This window comes from Staurois parvus, unplaced genomic scaffold (assembly GCF_062004578.1).
Source record: "Staurois parvus isolate SC_StPar_1 unplaced genomic scaffold, SC_StPar_1.0 ptg001181l, whole genome shotgun sequence".
Taxonomy (NCBI): Eukaryota; Metazoa; Chordata; class Amphibia; order Anura; family Ranidae; genus Staurois; species Staurois parvus.
This window is the reverse complement of record NW_028318977.1, coordinates 3,239,247-3,257,470: the sequence shown is the minus strand read 5'-3', so window position 1 is coordinate 3,257,470 and position 18,224 is coordinate 3,239,247. Positions and strand designations below refer to the sequence as shown.

The window sequence follows — 18,224 nt, the reverse complement described above, 5'->3', positions numbered from 1 at the left end:
CAGGTTACGAGTCAACTCCTTCTGATGCAGCCAGATGCTCTTGGGTGGAGTCGGCGTTTGATTTAAAGCAACAGACTGGCTACACTAGTAGTTCCCTTGCTTTCTGGTGACTAGCATTAGCCAATCTCCAGACCTTGCCTTCTGGAACAATAAGATGTTAGAGGTCCACTCCTTCCCATGCACCGATAATATGCTGTTGGGTGGAGTCAGGGTTTTCTTTGAAGCAACAGACTGGCTAAACCCGCAGGCCCTTGTTGTCTGGTGATTAGTAGCCCACGCTCTCCCTGCCACTTTAGATCCGAGGTCAGGGAACACAAGCTCTGCTTTTGAAAGGGCTGTTTAGAGGTGAGGACAATCCACTGCTAACCAGCTGTAGCTAGAAGAAGAGCCTCCTTCACCCCTTTTTGGAGATATTGCTTCTGACTCCAGAATGCATCCACTCCGCATCAGCAATTTGCCCTTGACTTCCTCTCGCTTGCCTGGGAAGAGCCAAACCAGCTCTCCCTGGTGGTCTAGTGGCTAGGATTCGGCGCTCTCACCGCCGCGGCCCGGGTTCGATTCCCGGTCAGGGAAAAATCTTCTTTCTCCACCCGAAGCCAGCAGGTTTTCTGCTTCTTTCAGAACACTGGTAGTAGCTGGACACCGTCGTCTGGGCTTCTGCCTAGCAGAGCTGAAAAAGGTTTCGCCATCCATCCCAATGGCTTTCTCAGCTCCAATAAGCATTGTGAACCTTTTCCAGCCTTTATACCCACCTGGCCAACTCAGCCAGCTTAATACAAACACAATGACGGTGACATGAAATGCGTCAACGCCAGTCTCTGCTGCTTGATGTCGGTCTCTTTCTGAGAAGCCACTTTCTCAAAACCTTTGCCCCTTTCTTCCCAGACTCTGTCGACCATAGCCAAAGATGCTTGGAGGCACACTTGATGACAGCATTGCATATGTAATGGGACTTTGCCTTCTGGATAAACACCAGGTTACGAGTCAACTCCTTCTGATGCAGCCAGATGCTCTTGGGTGGAGTCGGCGTTTGATTTAAAGCAACAGACTGGCTACACTAGTAGTTCCCTTGCTTTCTGGTGACTAGCATTAGCCAATCTCCAGACCTTGCCTTCTGGAACAATAAGATGTTAGAGGTCCACTCCTTCCCATGCACCGATAATATGCTGTTGGGTGGAGTCAGGGTTTTCTTTGAAGCAACAGACTGGCTAAACCCGCAGGCCCTTGTTGTCTGGTGATTAGTAGCCCACGCTCTCCCTGCCACTTTAGATCCGAGGTCAGGGAACACAAGCTCTCCTTTTGAAAGGGCTGTTTAGAGGTGAGGACAATCCACTGCTAACCAGCTGTAGCTAGAAGAAGAGCCTCCTTCACCCCTTTTTGGAGATATTGCTTCTGACTCCAGAATGCATCCACTCCGCATCAGCAATTTGCCCTTGACTTCCTCTCGCTTGCCTGGGAAGAGCCAAACCAGCTCTCCCTGGTGGTCTAGTGGCTAGGATTCGGCGCTCTCACCGCCGCGGCCCGGGTTCGATTCCCGGTCAGGGAAAAATCTTCTTTCTCCACCCGAAGCCAGCAGGTTTTCTGCTTCTTTCAGAACACTGGTAGTAGCTGGACACAGTCGTCTGGGCTTCTGCCTAGCAGAGCTGAAAAAGGTTTCGCCATCCATCCCAATGGCTTTCTCAGCTCCAATCAGCATTGTGAACCTTTTCCAGCCTTTACACCCACCTGGCCAACTCAGCCAGCTTAATACAAACACAATGACGGTGACATGAAATGCGTCAACGCCAATCTCTGCTGCTTGATGTCGGTCTCTTTCTGAGAAGCCACTTTCTCAAAACCTTTGCCGCTTTCTTCCCAGACTCTGTCGACCATAGCCAAAGATGCTCGGAGGCACACTTGATGACAGCATTGCATAAGTAATGGGACTTTGCCTTCTGGATAAACACCAGGTTACGAGTCAACTCTTTCTGATGCAGCCAGATGCTCTTGGGTGGAGTCGGCGTTTGATTTAAAGCAACAGACTGGCTACACTAGCAGTTCCCTTGCTTTCTGGTGACTAGCATTAGCCAATCTCCAGACCTTGCCTTCTGGAACAATAAGATGTTAGAGGTCCACTCCTTCCCATGCACCGATAATATGCTGTTGGGTGGAGTCAGGGTTTTCTTTGAAGCAACAGACTGGCTAAACCCGCAGGCCCTTGTTGTCTTGTGATTAGTAGCCCACGCTCTCCCTGCCACTTTAGATCCGAGGTCAGGGAACACAAGCTCTCCTTTTGAAAGGGCTGTTTAGAGGTGAGGACAATCCACTGCTAACCAGCTGTAGCTAGAAGAAGAGCCTCCTTCACCCCTTTTTGGAGATATAGCTTCTGACTCCAGAATGCATCCACTCCGCATCAGCAATTTGCCCTTAACTTCCTCTCGCTTGCCTGGGAAGAGCCAAACCAGCTCTCCCTGGTGGTCTAGTGGCTAGGATTCGGCGCTCTCACCGCCGCGGCCCGGGTTCGATTCCCGGTCAGGGAAAAATCTTCTTTCTCCACCCAAAGCCAGCAGGTTTTCTGCTTCTTTCAGAACACTGGTAGTAGCTGGACACCGTCGTCTGGGCTTCTGCCTAGCAGAGCTGAAAAAGGTTTCGCCATCAATCCCAATGGCTTTCTCAGCTCCCATCAGCATTGTGAACCTTTTCCAGCCTTTATACCCACCTGGCCAACTCAGCCAGCTTAATACAAACACAATGACGGTGACATGAAATGCGTCAACGCCAGTCTCTGCTGCTTGATGTCGGTCTCTTTCTGAGAAGCCACTTTCTCAAAACCTTTGCCGCTTTCTTCCCAGACTCTGTCGACCATAGCCATAGATGCTCGGAGGCACACTTGATGACAGCATTGCATAAGTAATGGGACTTTGCCTTCTGGATAAACACCAGGTTACGAGTCTACTCCTTCTGATGCAGCCAGATGCTCTTGGGTGGAGTCGGCGTTTGATTTAAAGCAACAGACTGGCTACTCTAGCAGTTCCCTTGCTTTCTGGTGACTAGCATTAGCCAATCTCCAGACCTTGCCTTCTGGAACAATAAGATGTTAGAGGTCCACTCCTTCCCATGCACCGATAATATGCTGTTGGGTGGAGTCAGGGTTTTCTTTGAAGCAACAGACTGGCTAAACCCGCAGGCCCTTGTTGTCTGGTGATTAGTAGCCCACGCTCTCCCTGCCACTTTAGATCCGAGGTCAGGGAACACAAGCTCTCCTTTTGAAAGGGCTGTTTAGAGGTGAGGACAATCCACTGCTAACCAGCTGTAGCTAGAAGAAGAGCCTCCTTCACCCCTTTTTGGAGATATTGCTTCTGACTCCAGAATGCATCCACTCCGCATCAGCAATTTGCCCTTGACTTCCTCTCGCTTGCCTGGGAAGAGCCAAACCAGCTCTCCCTGGTGGTCTAGTGGCTAGGATTCGGCGCTTTTCCAGCCTTTATACCCACCTGGCCAACTCAGCCAGCTTAATACAAACACAATGACGGTGACATGAAATGCGTCAACGCCAGTCTCTGCTGCTTGATGTCGGTCTCTTTCTGGGAAGCCACTTTCTCAAAACCGTTGCCGCTTTCTTCCCAGACTCTGTCGACCATAGCCAAAGATGCTCAGAGGCACACTTGATGACAGCATTGCATAAGTAATGGGACTTTGCCTTCTGGATAAACACCAGGTTACGAGTCAACTCCTTCTGATGCAGCCAGATGCTCTTGGGTGGAGTCGGCGTTTGATTTAAAGCAACAGACTGGCTACACTAGCAGTTCCCTTGCTTTCTGGTGACTAGCATTAGCCAATCTCCAGACCTTGCCTTCTGGAACAATAAGATGTTAGAGGTCCACTCCTTCCCATGCACCGATAATATGCTGTTGGGTGGAGTCAGGGTTTTCTTTGAAGCAACAGACTGGCTAAACCCGCAGGCCCTTGTTGTCTGGTTATCAGTAGCCCACGCTCTCCCTGCCACTTTAGATCCGAGGTCAGGGAACACAAGCTCTCCTTTTGAAAGGGCTGTTTAGAGGTGAGGACAATCCACTGCTAACCAGCTGTAGCTAGAAGAAGAGCCTCCTTCACCCCTTTTTGGAGATATTGCTTCTGACTCCAGAATGCATCCACTCCGCATCAGCAATTTGCCCTTGACTTCCTCTCGCTTGCCTGGGAACATCCAAACCAGCTCTCCCTGGTGGTCTAGTGGCTAGGATTCGGCGCTCTCACCGCCGCGGCCAGGGTTCGATTCCCGGTCAGGGAAAAATCTTCTTTCTCCACCCGAAGCCAGCAGGTTTTCTGCTTCTTTCAGAACACTGGTAGTAGCTGGACACCGTCGTCTGGGCTTCTGCCTAGCAGAGCTGAAAAAGGTTTCGCCATCCATCCCAATGGCTTTCTCAGCTCCAATCAGCACTGTGAACCTTTTCCAGCCTTTATACCCACCTGGCCAACTCAGCCAGCTTAATACAAACACAATGACGGTGACATGAAATGCGTCAACGCCAGTCTCTGCTGCTTGATGTCGGTCTCTTTCTGAGAAGCCACTTTCTCAAAACCTTTGCCGCTTTCTTCCCAGACTCTGTCGACCATAGCCAAAGATGCTCGGAGGCACACTTGATGACAGCATTGCATAAGTAATGGGACTTTGCCTTCTGGATAAACACCAGGTTACGAGTCAACTCCTTCTGATGCAGCCAGATGCTCTTGGGTGGAGTCGGCGTTTGATTTAAAGCAACAGACTGGCTACACTAGCAGTTCCCTTGCTTTCTGGTGACTAGCATTAGCCAATCTCCAGACCTTGCCTTCTGGAACAATAAGATGTTAGAGGTCCACTCCTTCCCATGCACCGAAAATATGCTGTTGGGTGGAGTCAGGGTTTTCTTTGAAGCAACAGACTGGCTAAACCCGCAGGCCCTTGTTGTCTGGTGATTAGTAGCCCACGCTCTCCCTGCCACTTTAGATCCGAGGTCAGGGAACACAAGCTCTCCTTTTGAAAGGGCTGTTTAGAGGTGAGGACAATCCACTGCTAACCAGCTGTAGCTAGAAGAAGAGCCTCCTTCACCCCTTTTTGGAGATATTGCTTCTGACTCCAGAATGCATCCACTCCGCATCAGCAATTTGCCCTTGACTTCCTCTCGCTTGCCTGGGAAGAGCCAAACCAGCTCTCCCTGGTGGTCTAGTGGCTAGGATTTGGCGCTCTCACCGCCGCGGCCCGGGTTCGATTCCCGGTCAGGGAAAAATCTTCTTTCTCCACCCGAAGCCAGCAGGTTTCCTGCTTCTTTCAGAACACTGGTAGTAGCTGGACACCGTCGTCTGGGCTTCTGCCTAGCAGAGCTGATAATGGTTTCGCCATCCATCCCAATGGCTTTCTCAGCTCCAATCAGCACTGTGAACCTTTTCCAGCCTTTATACCCACCTGGCCAACTCAGCCAGCTTAATACAAACACAATGACGGTGACATGAAATGCGTCAACGCCAGTCTCTGCTGCTTGATGTCGGTCTCTTTCTGAGAAGCCACTTTCTCAAAACCTTTGCCGCTTTCTTCCCAGACTCTGTCGACCATAGCCAAAGATGCTCGGAGGCACACTTGATGACAGCATTGCATAAGTAATGGGACTTTGCCTTCTGGATAAACACCAGGTTACGAGTCAACTCCTTCTGATGCAGCCAGATGCTCTTGGGTGGAGTCGGCGTTTGATTTAAAGCAACAGACTGGCTACACTAGCAGTTCCCTTGCTTTCTGGTGACTAGCATTAGCCAATCTCCAGACCTTGCCTTCTGGAACAATAAGATGTTAGAGGTCCACTCCTTCCCATGCACCGATAATATGCTGTTGGGTGGAGTCAGGGTTTTCTTTGAAGCAACAGACTGGCTAAACCCGCAGGCCCTTGTTGTCTGGTGATTAGTAGCCCACGCTCTCCCTGCCACTTTAGATCCTAGGTCAGGGAACACAAGCTCTCCTTTTGAAAGGGCTGTTTAGAGGTGAGGACAATCCACTGCTAACCAGCTGTAGCTAGAAGAAGAGCCTCCTTCACCCCTTTTTGGAGATATTGCTTCTGACTCCAGAATGCATCCACTCCGCATCAGCAATTTGCCCTTAACTTCCTCTCGCTTGCCTGGGAAGAGCCAAACCAGCTCTCCCTGGTGGTCTAGTGGCTAGGATAAGGCGCTCTCACCGCCGCGGCCCGGGTTCGATTCCCTGTCAGGGAAAAGTCTTCTTTCTCCACCCGAAGCCAGCAGGTTTTCTGCTTCTTTCAGAACACTGGTAGTAGCTGGACACCGTCGTCTGGGCTTCTGCCTAGCAGAGCTGATAAAGGTTTCGCCATCCATCCCAATGGCTTTCTCAGCTCCAATCAGCATTGTGAACCTTTTCCAGCCTTTATACCCACCTGGCCAACTCAGCCAGCTTAATACAAACACAATGACGGTGACATGAAATGCGTCAACGCCAGTCTCTGCTGCTTGATGTCGGTCTCTTTCTGGGAATCCACTTTCTCAAAACCGTTGCCGCTTTCTTCCCAGACTCTGTCGACCATAGCCAAAGATGCTCAGAGGAACACTTGATGACAGCATTGCATAAGTAATGGGACTTTGCCTTCTGGATAAACACCAGGTTACGAGTCAACTCCTTCTGATGCAGCCAGATGCTCTTGGGTGGAGTCGGCGTTTGATTTAAAGCAACAGACTGGCTACACTAGCAGTTCCCTTGCTTTCTGGTGACTAGCATTAGCCAATCTCCAGACCTTGCCTTCTGGAACAATAAGATGTTAGAGGTCCACTCCTTCCCATGCACCGATAATATGCTGTTGGGTGGAGTCAGGGTTTTCTTTGAAGCAACAGACTGGCTAAACCCGCAGGCCCTTGTTGTCTGGTGATTAGTAGCCCACGCTCTCCCTGCCACTTTAGATCCGAGGTCAGGGAACACAAGCTCTCCTTTTGAAAGGGCTGTTTAGAGGTGAGGACAATCCACTGCTAACCAGCTGTAGCTAGAAGAAGAGCCTCCTTCACCCCTTTTTGGAGATATTGCTTCTGACTCCAGAATGCATCCACTCCGCATCAGCAATTTGCCCTTGACTTCCTCTCGCTTGCCTGGGAAGAGCCAAACCAGCTCTCCCTGGTGGTCTAGTGGCTAGGATTCGGCGCTCTCACCGCCGCGGCCCGGGTTCGATTCCCGGTCAGGGAAAAATCTTCTTTCTCCACCCGAAGCCAGCAGGTTTTCTGCTTCTTTCAGAACACTGGTAGTAGCTGGACACCGTCGTCTGGGCTTCTGCCTAGCAGAGCTGAAAAAGGTTTCGCCATCCATCCCAATGGCTTTCTCAGCTCCAATCAGCATTGTGAACCTTTTCCAGCCTTTATACCCACCTGGCCAACTCAGCCAGCTTAATACAAACGCAATGACGGTGACATGAAATGCGTCAACGCCAGTCTCTGCTGCTTGATGTCGGTCTCTTTCTGAGAAGCCACTTTCTCAAAACCTTTGCCGCTTTCTTCCCAGACTCTGTCGACCATAGCCAAAGATGCTCGGAGGCACACTTGATGACAGCATTGCATAAGTAATGGGACTTTGCCTTCTGGATAAACACCAGGTTACGAGTCAACTCCTTCTGATGCAGCCAGATGCTCTTGGGTGGAGTCGGCGTTTGATTTAAAGCAGCAGACTGGCTACACTAGCAGTTCCCTTGCTTTCTGGTGACTAGCATTAGCCAATCTCCAGACCTTGCCTTCTGGAACAATAAGATGTTAGAGGTCCACTCCTTCCCATGCACCGATAATATGCTGTTGGGTGGAGTCAGGGTTTTCTTTGAAGCAACAGACTGGCTAAACCCGCAGGCCCTTGTTGTCTGGTGATTAGTAGCCCACGCTCTCCCTGCCACTTTAGATCCGAGTTTAGGGAACACAAGCTCTCCTTTTGAAAGGGCTGTTTAGAGGTGAGGACAATCCACTGCTAACCAGCTGTAGCTAGAAGAAGAGCCTCCTTCACCCCTTTTTGGAGATATTGCTTCTGACTCCAGAATGCATCCACTCCGCATCAGCAATTTGCCCTTGACTTCCTCTCGCTTGCCTGGGAAGAGCCAAACCAGCTCTCCCTGGTGGTCTAGTGGCTAGGATTTGGCGCTCTCACCACCGCGGCCCGGGTTCGATTCCCGGTCAGGGAAAAATCTTCTTTCTCCACCCGAAGCCAGCAGGTTTTCTGCTTCTTTCAGAACACTGGTAGTAGCTGGACACCGTCGTCTGGGCTTCTGCCTAGCAGAGCTGAAAAAGGTTTCGCCATCCATCCCAATGGCTTTCTCAGCTCCAATCAGCATTGTGAACCTTTTCCAGCCTTTATACCCACCTGGCCAACTCAGCCAGCTTAATACAAACACAATGACGGTGACATGAAATGCGTCAACGCCAGTCTCTGCTGCTTGATGTCGGTCTCTTTCTGAGAAGCCACTTTCTCAAAACCTTTGCCGCTTTCTTCCCAGACTCTGTCGACCATAGCCAAAGATGCTCGGAGGCACACTTGATGACAGCATTGCATATGTAATGGGACTTTGCCTTCTGGATAAACACCAGGTTACGAGTCAACTCCTTCTGATGCAGCCAGATGCTCTTGGGTGGAGTCGGCGTTTGATTTAAAGCAACAGACTGGCTACACTAGTAGTTCCCTTGCTTTCTGGTGACTAGCATTAGCCAATCTCCAGACCTTGCCTTCTGGAACAATAAGATGTTAGAGGTCCACTCCTTCCCATGCACCGATAATATGCTGTTGGGTGGAGTCAGGGTTTTCTTTGAAGCAACAGACTGGCTAAACCCGCAGGCCCTTGTTGTCTGGTGATTAGTAGCCCACGCTCTCCCTGCCACTTTAGATCCGAGGTCAGGGAACACAAGCTCTGCTTTTGAAAGGGCTGTTTAGAGGTGAGGACAATCCACTGCTAACCAGCTGTAGCTAGAAGAAGAGCCTCCTTCACCCCTTTTTGGAGATATTGCTTCTGACTCCAGAATGCATCCACTCCGCATCAGCAATTTGCCCTTGACTTCCTCTCGCTTGCCTGGGAAGAGCCAAACCAGCTCTCCCTGGTGGTCTAGTGGCTAGGATTCGGCGCTCTCACCGCCGCGGCCCGGGTTCGATTCCCGGTCAGGGAAAAATCTTCTTTCTCCACCCGAAGCCAGCAGGTTTTCTGCTTCTTTCAGAACACTGGTAGTAGCTGGACACCGTCGTCTGGGCTTCTGCCTAGCAGAGCTGAAAAAGGTTTCGCCATCCATCCCAATGGCTTTCTCAGCTCCAATCAGCATTGTGAACCTTTTCCAGCCTTTATACCCACCTGGCCAACTCAGCCAGCTTAATACAAACACAATGACGGTGACATGAAATGCGTCAACGCCAGTCTCTGCTGCTTGATGTCGGTCTCTTTCTTAGAAGCCACTTTCTCAAAACCTTTGCCGCTTTCTTCCCAGACTCTGTCGACCATAGCCAAAGATGCTCGGAGGCACACTTGATGACAGCATTGCATAAGTAATGGGACTTTGCCTTCTGGATAAACACCAGGTTACGAGTCAACTCCTTCTGATGCAGCCAGATGCTCTTGGGTGGAGTCGGCGTTTGATTTAAAGCAGCAGACTGGCTACACTAGCAGTTCCCTTGCTTTCTGGTGACTAGCATTAGCCAATCTCCAGACCTTGCCTTCTGGAACAATAAGATGTTAGAGGTCCACTCCTTCCCATGCACCGATAATATGCTGTTGGGTGGAGTCAGGGTTTTCTTTGAAGCAACAGACTGGCTAAACCCGCAGGCCCTTGTTGTCTGGTGATTAGTAGCCCACGCTCTCCCTGCCACTTTAGATCCGAGTTTAGGGAACACAAGCTCTCCTTTTGAAAGGGCTGTTTAGAGGTGAGGACAATCCACTGCTAACCAGCTGTAGCTAGAAGAAGAGCCTCCTTCACCCCTTTTTGGAGATATTGCTTCTGACTCCAGAATGCATCCACTCCGCATCAGCAATTTGCCCTTGACTTCCTCTCGCTTGCCTGGGAAGAGCCAAACCAGCTCTCCCTGGTGGTCTAGTGGCTAGGATTCGGCGCTCTCACCGCCGCGGCCCGGGTTCGATTCCCGGTCAGGGAAAAGTCTTCTTTCTCCACCCGAAGCCAGCAGGTTTTCTGCTTCTATTAGAACACTGGTAGTAGCTGGACACCGTCGTCTGGGCTTCTGCCTAGCAGAGCTGATAAAGGTTTCGCCATCCATCCCAATGGCTTTCTCAGCTCCAATCAGCATTGTGAACCTTTTCCAGCCTTTATACCCACCTGGCCAACTCAGCCAGCTTAATACAAACACAATGACGATGACATGAAATGCGTCAACGCCAGTCTCTGCTGCTTGATGTCGGTCTCTTTCTGAGAAGCCACTTTCTCAAAACCTTTGCCGCTTTCTTCCCAGACTCTGTCGACCATAGCCAAAGATGCTCGGAGGCACACTTGATGACAGCATTGCATAAGTAATGGGACTTTGCCTTCTGGATAAACACCAGGTTACGAGTCAACTCCTTCTGATGCAGCCAGATGCTCTTGGGTGGAGTCGGCGTTTGATTTAAAGCAACAGACTGGCTACACTAGCAGTTCCCTTGCTTTCTGGTGACTAGCATTAGCCAATCTCCAGACCTTGCCTTCTGGAACAATAAGATGTTAGAGGTCCACTCCTTCCCATGCACCGATAATATGCTGTTGGGTGGAGTCAGGGTTTTCTTTGAAGCAACAGACTGGCTAAACCCGCAGGCCCTTGTTGTCTGGTGATTAGTAGCCCACGCTCTCCCTGCCACTTTAGATCCGAGGTCAGGGAACACAAGCTCTCCTTTTGAAAGGGCTGTTTAGAGGTGAGGACAATCCACTGCTAACCAGCTGTAGCTAGAAGAAGAGCCTCCTTCACCCCTTTTTGGAGATATTGCTTCTGACTCCAGAATGCATCCACTCCGCATCAGCAATTTGCCCTTGAATTCCTCTCGCTTGCCTGGGAAGAGCCAAACCAGCTCTCCCTGGTGGTCTAGTGGCTAGGATTCGGCGCTCTCACCGCCGCGGCCCGGGTTCGATTCCCGGTCAGGGAAAAATCTTCTTTCTCCACCCGAAGCCAGCAGGTTTTCTGCTTCTTTCAGAACACTGGTAGTAGCTGGACACCGTCGTCTGGGCTTCTGCCTAGCAGAGCTGAAAAAGGTTTCGCCATCCATCCCAATGGCTTTCTCAGCTCCAATCAGCATTGTGAACCTTTTCCAGCCTTTATACCCACCTGGCCAACTCAGCCAGCTTAATACAAACACAATGACGGTGACATGAAATGCGTCAACGCCAATCTCTGCTGCTTGATGTCGGTCTCTTTCTGAGAAGCCACTTTCTCAAAACCTTTGCCGCTTTCTTCCCAGACTCTGTCAACCATAGCCAAAGATGCTCGGAGGCACACTTGATGACAGCATTGCATAAGTAATGGGACTTTGCCTTCTGGATAAACACCAGGTTACGAGTCAACTCTTTCTGATGCAGCCAGATGCTCTTGGGTGGAGTCGGCGTTTGATTTAAAGCAACAGACTGGCTACACTAGCAGTTCCCTTGCTTTCTGGTGACTAGCATTAGCCAATCTCCAGACCTTGCCTTCTGGAACAATAAGATGTTAGAGGTCCACTCCTTCCCATGCACCGATAATATGCTGTTGGGTGGAGTCAGGGTTTTCTTTGAAGCAACAGACTGGCTAAACCCGCAGGCCCTTGTTGTCTGGTGATTAGTAGCCCACGCTCTCCCTGCCACTTTAGATCCGAGGTCAGGGAACACAAGCTCTCCTTTTGAAAGGGCTGTTTAGAGGTGAGGACAATCCACTGCTAACCAGCTGTAGCTAGAAGAAGAGCCTCCTTCACCCCTTTTTGGAGATATAGCTTCTGACTCCAGAATGCATCCACTCCGCATCAGCAATTTGCCCTTAACTTCCTCTCGCTTGCCTGGGAAGAGCCAAACCAGCTCTCCCTGGTGGTCTAGTGGCTAGGATTCGGTGCTCTCACCGCCGCGGCCCGGGTTCGATTCCCGGTCAGGGAAAAATCTTCTTTCTCCACCCAAAGCCAGCAGGTTTTCTGCTTCTTTCAGAACACTGGTAGTAGCTGGACACCGTCGTCTGGGCTTCTGCCTAGCAGAGCTGAAAAAGGTTTCGCCATCCATCCCAATGGCTTTCTCAGCTCCCATCAGCATTGTGAACCTTTTCCAGCCTTTATACCCACCTGGCCAACTCAGCCAGCTTAATACAAACACAATGACGGTGACATGAAATGCGTCAACGCCAGTCTCTGCTGCTTGATGTCGGTCTCTTTCTGAGAAGCCACTTTCTCAAAACCTTTGCCGCTTTCTTCCCAGACTCTGTCGACCATAGCCAAAGATGCTCGGAGGCACACTTGATGACAGCATTGCATAAGTATTGGGACTTTGCCTTCTGGATAAACACCAGGTTACGAGTCAACTCCTTCTGATGCAGCCAGATGCTCTTGGGTGGAGTCGGCGTTTGATTTAAAGCAACAGACTGGCTACACTAGCAGTTCCCTTGCTTTCTGGTGACTAGCATTAGCCAATCTCCAGACCTTGCCTTCTGGAACAATAAGATGTTAGAGGTCCACTCCTTCCCATGCACCGATAATATGCTGTTGGGTGGAGTCAGGGTTTTCTTTGAAGCAACAGACTGGCTAAACCCGCAGGCCCTTGTTGTCTGGTGATTAGTAGCCCACGCTCTCCCTGCCACTTTAGATCCGAGGTCAGGGAACACAAGCTCTCCTTTTGAAAGGGCTGTTTAGAGGTGAGGACAATCCACTGCTAACCAGCTGTAGCTAGAAGAAGAGCCTCCTTCACCCCTTTTTGGAGATATTGCTTCTGACTCCAGAATGCATCCACTCCGCATCAGCAATTTGCCCTTGACTTCCTCTCGCTTGCCTGGGAAGAGCCAAACCAGCTCTCCCTGGTGGTCTAGTGGCTAGGATTCGGCGCTCTCACTGCCGCAGCCCGGGTTCGATTCTCGGTCAGGGAAAAATCTTCTTTCTCCACCCGAAGCCAGCAGGTTTTCTGCTTCTTTCAGAACACTGGTAGTAGCTGGACACCGTCGTCTGGGCTTCTGCCTAGCAGAGCTGATAAAGGTTTCGCCATCCCTCCCAATGGCTTTCTCAGCTCCAATCAGCACTGTGAACCTTTTCCAGCCTTTATACCCACCTGGCCAACTCAGCCAGCTTAATACAAACACAATGACGGTGACATGAAATGCGTCAACGCCAGTCTCTGCTGCTTGATGTCGGTCACTTTCTGAGAAGCCACTTTCTCAAAACCTTTGCCCCTTTCTTCCCAGACTCTGTCGACCATGGCCAAAGATGCTCGGAGGCACACTTGATGACAGCATTGCATATGTAATGGGACTTTGCCTTCTGGATAAACACCAGGTTACGAGTCAACTCCTTCTGATGCAGCCAGATGCTCTTGGGTGGAGTCGGCGTTTGATTTAAAGCAACAGACTGGCTACATTAGTAGTTCCCTTGCTTTCTGGTGACTAGCATTAGCCAATCTCCAGACCTTGCCTTCTGGAACAATAAGATGTTATTGGTCCACTCCTTCCCATGCACCGATAATATGCTGTTGGGTGGAGTCAGGGTTTTCTTTGAAGCAACAGACTGGCTAAACCCGCAGGCCCTTGTTGTCTGGTGATTAGTAGCCCACGCTCTCCCTGCCACTTTAGATCCGAGGTCAGGGAACACAAGCTCTCCTTTTGAAAGGGCTGTTTAGAGGTGAGGACAATCCACTGCTAACCAGCTGTAGCTAGAAGAAGAGCCTCCTTCACCCCTTTTTGGAGATATTGCTTCTGACTCCAGAATGCATCCACTCCGCATCAGCAATTTGCCCTTGACTTCCTCTCGCTTGCCTGGGAAGAGCCAAACCAGCTCTCCCTGGTGGTCTAGTGGCTAGGATTCGGCGCTCTCACCGCCGCGGCCCGGGTTCGATTCCCGGTCAGGGAAAAATCTTCTTTCTCCACCCGAAGCCAGCAGGTTTTCTGCTTCTTTCAGAACACTGGTAGTAGCTGGACACCGTCGTCTGGGCTTCTGCCTAGCAGAGCTGAAAAAGGTTTCGCCATCCATCCCAATGGCTTTCTCAGCTCCAATCAGCATTGTGAACCTTTTCCAGCCTTTATACCCACCTGGCCAACTCAGCCAGCTTAATACAAACACAATGACGGTGACATGAAATGCGTCAACGCCAGTCTCTGCTGCTTGATGTCGGTCTCTTTCTGAGAAGCCACTTTCTCAAAACCTTTGCCCCTTTCTTCCCAGACTCTGTCGACCATAGCCAAAGATGCTCGGAGGCACACTTGATGACAGCATTGCATATGTAATGGGACTTTGCCTTCTGGATAAACACCAGGTTACGAGTCAACTCCTTCTGATGCAGCCAGATGCTCTTGGGTGGAGTCGGCGTTTGATTTAAAGCAACAGACTGGCTACACTAGTAGTTCCCTTGCTTTCTGGTGACTAGCATTAGCCAATCTCCAGACCTTGCCTTCTGGAACAATAAGATGTTAGAGGTCCACTCCTTCCCATGCACCGATAATATGCTGTTGGGTGGAGTCAGGGTTTTCTTTGAAGCAACAGACTGGCTAAACCCGCAGGCCCTTGTTGTCTGGTGATTAGTAGCCCACGCTCTCCCTGCCACTTTAGATCCGAGGTCAGGGAACACAAGCTCTGCTTTTGAAAGGGCTGTTTAGAGGTGAGGACAATCCACTGCTAACCAGCTGTAGCTAGAAGAAGAGCCTCCTTCACCCCTTTTTGGAGATATTGCTTCTGACTCCAGAATGCATCCACTCCGCATCAGCAATTTGCCCTTGACTTCCTCTCGCTTGCCTGGGAAGAGCCAAACCAGCTCTCCCTGGTGGTCTAGTGGCTAGGATTTGGCGCTCTCACCACCGCGGCCCGGGTTCGATTCCCGGTCAGGGAAAAATCTTCTTTCTCCACCCGAAGCCAGCAGGTTTTCTGCTTCTTTCAGAACACTGGTAGTAGCTGGACACCGTCGTCTGGGCTTCTGCCTAGCAGAGCTGAAAAAGGTTTCGCCATCCATCCCAATGGCTTTCTCAGCTCCAATCAGCATTGTGAACCTTTTCCAGCCTTTATACCCACCTGGCCAACTCAGCCAGCTTAATACAAACACAATGACGGTGACATGAAATGCGTCAACGCCAGTCTCTGCTGCTTGATGTCGGTCTCTTTCTGAGAAGCCACTTTCTCAAAACCTTTGCCGCTTTCTTCCCAGACTCTGTCGACCATAGCCAAAGATGCTCGGAGGCACACTTGATGACAGCATTGCATATGTAATGGGACTTTGCCTTCTGGATAAACACCAGGTTACGAGTCAACTCCTTCTGATGCAGCCAGATGCTCTTGGGTGGAGTCGGCGTTTGATTTAAAGCAACAGACTGGCTACACTAGTAGTTCCCTTGCTTTCTGGTGACTAGCATTAGCCAATCTCCAGACCTTGCCTTCTGGAACAATAAGATGTTAGAGGTCCACTCCTTCCCATGCACCGATAATATGCTGTTGGGTGGAGTCAGGGTTTTCTTTGAAGCAACAGACTGGCTAAACCCGCAGGCCCTTGTTGTCTGGTGATTAGTAGCCCACGCTCTCCCTGCCACTTTAGATCCGAGGTCAGGGAACACAAGCTCTGCTTTTGAAAGGGCTGTTTAGAGGTGAGGACAATCCACTGCTAACCAGCTGTAGCTAGAAGAAGAGCCTCCTTCACCCCTTTTTGGAGATATTGCTTCTGACTCCAGAATGCATCCACTCCGCATCAGCAATTTGCCCTTGACTTCCTCTCGCTTGCCTGGGAAGAGCCAAACCAGCTCTCCCTGGTGGTCTAGTGGCTAGGATTCGGCGCTCTCACCGCCGCGGCCCGGGTTCGATTCCCGGTCAGGGAAAAATCTTCATTCTCCACCCGAAGCCAGCAGGTTTTCTGCTTCTTTCAGAACACTGGTAGTAGCTGGACACCGTCGTCTGGGCTTCTGCCTAGCAGAGCTGAAAAAGGTTTCGCCATCCATCCCAATGGCTTTCTCAGCTCCAATCAGCATTGTGAACCTTTTCCAGCCTTTAAACCCACCTGGCCAACTCAGCCAGCTTAATACAAACACAATGACGGTGACATGAAATGCGTCAATGCCAGTCTCTGCTGCTTGATGTCGGTCTCTTTCTGAGAAGCCACTTTCTCAAAACCTTTGCCCCTTTCTTCCCAGACTCTGTCGACCATAGCCAAAGATGCTCGGAGGCACACTTGATGACAGCATTGCATATGTAATGGGACTTTGCCTTCTGGATAAACACCAGGTTACGAGTCAACTCCTTCTGATGCAGCCAGATGCTCTTGGGTGGAGTCGGCGTTTGATTTAAAGCAACAGACTGGCTACACTAGTAGTTCCCTTGCTTTCTGGTGACTAGCATTAGCCAATCTCCAGACCTTGCCTTCTGGAACAATAAGATGTTAGAGGTCCACTCCTTCCCATGCACCGATAATATGCTGTTGGGTGGAGTCAGGGTTTTCTTTGAAGCAACAGACTGGCTAAACCCGCAGGCCCTTGTTGTCTGGTGATTAGTAGCCCACGCTCTCCCTGCCACTTTAGATCCGAGGTCAGGGAACACAAGCTCTGCTTTTGAAAGGGCTGTTTAGAGGTGAGGACAATCCACTGCTAACCAGCTGTAGCTAGAAGAAGAGCCTCCTTCACCCCTTTTTGGAGATATTGCTTCTGACTCCAGAATGCATCCACTCCGCATCAGCAATTTGCCCTTGACTTCCTCTCGCTTGCCTGGGAAGAGCCAAACCAGCTCTCCCTGGTGGTCTAGTGGCTAGGATTTGGCGCTCTCACCGCCGCGGCCCGGGTTCGATTCCCGGTCAGGGAAAAATCTTCTTTCTCCACCCGAAGCCAGCAGGTTTTCTGCTTCTTTCAGAACACTGGTAGTAGCTGGACACCGTCGTCTGGGCTTCTGCCTAGCAGAGCTGAAAAAGGTTTCGCCATCCATCCCAATGGCTTTCTCAGCTCCAATCAGCATTGTGAACCTTTTCCAGCCTTTATACCCACCTGGCCAACTCAGCCAGCTTAATACAAACACAATGACGGTGACATGAAATGCGTCAACGCCAGTCTCTGCTGCTTGATGTCGGTCTCTTTCTGAGAAGCCACTTTCTCAAAACCTTTGCCGCTTTCTTCCCAGACTCTGTCGACCATAGCCAAAGATGCTCGGAGGCACACTTGATGACAGCATTGCATATGTAATGGGACTTTGCCTTCTGGATAAACACCAGGTTACGAGTCAACTCCTTCTGATGCAGCCAGATGCTCTTGGGTGGAGTCGGCGTTTGATTTAAAGCAACAGACTGGCTACACTAGTAGTTCCCTTGCTTTCTGGTGACTAGCATTAGCCAATCTCCAGACCTTGCCTTCTGGAACAATAAGATGTTAGAGGTCCACTCCTTCCCATGCACCGATAATATGCTGTTGGGTGGAGTCAGGGTTTTCTTTGAAGCAACAGACTGGCTAAACCCGCAGGCCCTTGTTGTCTGGTGATTAGTAGCCCACGCTCTCCCTGCCACTTTAGATCCGAGGTCAGGGAACACAAGCTCTGCTTTTGAAAGGGCTGTTTAGAGGTGAGGACAATCCACTGCTAACCAGCTGTAGCTAGAAGAAGAGCCTCCTTCACCCCTTTTTGGAGATATTGCTTCTGACTCCAGAATGCATCCACTCCGCATCAGCAATTTGCCCTTGACTTCCTCTCGCTTGCCTGGGAAGAGCCAAACCAGCTCTCCCTGGTGGTCTAGTGGCTAGGATTCGGCGCTCTCACCGCCGCGGCCCGGGTTCGATTCCCGGTCAGGGAAAAATCTTCTTTCTCCACCCGAAGCCAGCAGGTTTTCTGCTTCTTTCAGAACACTGGTAGTAGCTGGACACCGTCGTCTGGGCTTCTGCCTAGCAGAGCTGAAAAAGGTTTCGCCATCCATCCCAATGGCTTTCTCAGCTCCAATCAGCATTGTGAACCTTTTCCAGCCTTTATACCCACCTGGCCAACTCAGCCAGCTTAATACAAACACAATGACGGTGACATGAAATGCGTCAACGCCAGTCTCTGCTGCTTGATGTCGGTCTCTTTCTGAGAAGCCACTTTCTCAAAACCTTTGCCGCTTTCTTCCCAGACTCTGTCGACCATAGCCAAAGA

The 18,224-nt window shown here is 50.6% G+C and overlaps 16 non-coding genes across 16 annotated transcripts; all 16 read left to right on the top strand.

Moving 5' to 3' along the window:
* The first annotated feature begins 501 nt into the window (after nucleotides 1–501).
* On the top strand, nucleotides 502–573 carry TRNAE-CUC (transfer RNA glutamic acid (anticodon CUC)). The gene has a single exon. It is a non-coding gene; the product is annotated as a tRNA-Glu (tRNA).
* Nucleotides 574–1,474: 901 nt separating this feature from the next.
* TRNAE-CUC (transfer RNA glutamic acid (anticodon CUC)) lies at nucleotides 1,475–1,546 on the top strand. The gene has a single exon. It is a non-coding gene; the product is annotated as a tRNA-Glu (tRNA).
* A 901-nt stretch (nucleotides 1,547–2,447) lies between these two features.
* TRNAE-CUC (transfer RNA glutamic acid (anticodon CUC)) lies at nucleotides 2,448–2,519 on the top strand. The gene has a single exon. It is a non-coding gene; the product is annotated as a tRNA-Glu (tRNA).
* Nucleotides 2,520–4,195: 1,676 nt separating this feature from the next.
* Nucleotides 4,196–4,267, top strand: TRNAE-CUC (transfer RNA glutamic acid (anticodon CUC)). Its single transcript has one exon. It is a non-coding gene; the product is annotated as a tRNA-Glu (tRNA).
* Nucleotides 4,268–5,168: 901 nt separating this feature from the next.
* Nucleotides 5,169–5,240, top strand: TRNAE-CUC (transfer RNA glutamic acid (anticodon CUC)). The gene has a single exon. It is a non-coding gene; the product is annotated as a tRNA-Glu (tRNA).
* Nucleotides 5,241–7,114: 1,874 nt separating this feature from the next.
* On the top strand, nucleotides 7,115–7,186 carry TRNAE-CUC (transfer RNA glutamic acid (anticodon CUC)). Its single transcript has one exon. It is a non-coding gene; the product is annotated as a tRNA-Glu (tRNA).
* A 901-nt stretch (nucleotides 7,187–8,087) lies between these two features.
* TRNAE-CUC (transfer RNA glutamic acid (anticodon CUC)) lies at nucleotides 8,088–8,159 on the top strand. The gene has a single exon. It is a non-coding gene; the product is annotated as a tRNA-Glu (tRNA).
* A 901-nt stretch (nucleotides 8,160–9,060) lies between these two features.
* Nucleotides 9,061–9,132, top strand: TRNAE-CUC (transfer RNA glutamic acid (anticodon CUC)). The gene has a single exon. It is a non-coding gene; the product is annotated as a tRNA-Glu (tRNA).
* A 901-nt stretch (nucleotides 9,133–10,033) lies between these two features.
* On the top strand, nucleotides 10,034–10,105 carry TRNAE-CUC (transfer RNA glutamic acid (anticodon CUC)). Its single transcript has one exon. It is a non-coding gene; the product is annotated as a tRNA-Glu (tRNA).
* Nucleotides 10,106–11,006: 901 nt separating this feature from the next.
* On the top strand, nucleotides 11,007–11,078 carry TRNAE-CUC (transfer RNA glutamic acid (anticodon CUC)). Its single transcript has one exon. It is a non-coding gene; the product is annotated as a tRNA-Glu (tRNA).
* A 901-nt stretch (nucleotides 11,079–11,979) lies between these two features.
* On the top strand, nucleotides 11,980–12,051 carry TRNAE-CUC (transfer RNA glutamic acid (anticodon CUC)). The gene has a single exon. It is a non-coding gene; the product is annotated as a tRNA-Glu (tRNA).
* A 1,874-nt stretch (nucleotides 12,052–13,925) lies between these two features.
* On the top strand, nucleotides 13,926–13,997 carry TRNAE-CUC (transfer RNA glutamic acid (anticodon CUC)). Its single transcript has one exon. It is a non-coding gene; the product is annotated as a tRNA-Glu (tRNA).
* A 901-nt stretch (nucleotides 13,998–14,898) lies between these two features.
* Nucleotides 14,899–14,970, top strand: TRNAE-CUC (transfer RNA glutamic acid (anticodon CUC)). Its single transcript has one exon. It is a non-coding gene; the product is annotated as a tRNA-Glu (tRNA).
* A 901-nt stretch (nucleotides 14,971–15,871) lies between these two features.
* On the top strand, nucleotides 15,872–15,943 carry TRNAE-CUC (transfer RNA glutamic acid (anticodon CUC)). Its single transcript has one exon. It is a non-coding gene; the product is annotated as a tRNA-Glu (tRNA).
* Nucleotides 15,944–16,844: 901 nt separating this feature from the next.
* Nucleotides 16,845–16,916, top strand: TRNAE-CUC (transfer RNA glutamic acid (anticodon CUC)). The gene has a single exon. It is a non-coding gene; the product is annotated as a tRNA-Glu (tRNA).
* Nucleotides 16,917–17,817: 901 nt separating this feature from the next.
* Nucleotides 17,818–17,889, top strand: TRNAE-CUC (transfer RNA glutamic acid (anticodon CUC)). Its single transcript has one exon. It is a non-coding gene; the product is annotated as a tRNA-Glu (tRNA).
* The last annotated feature ends 335 nt before the right edge of the window (nucleotides 17,890–18,224 follow it).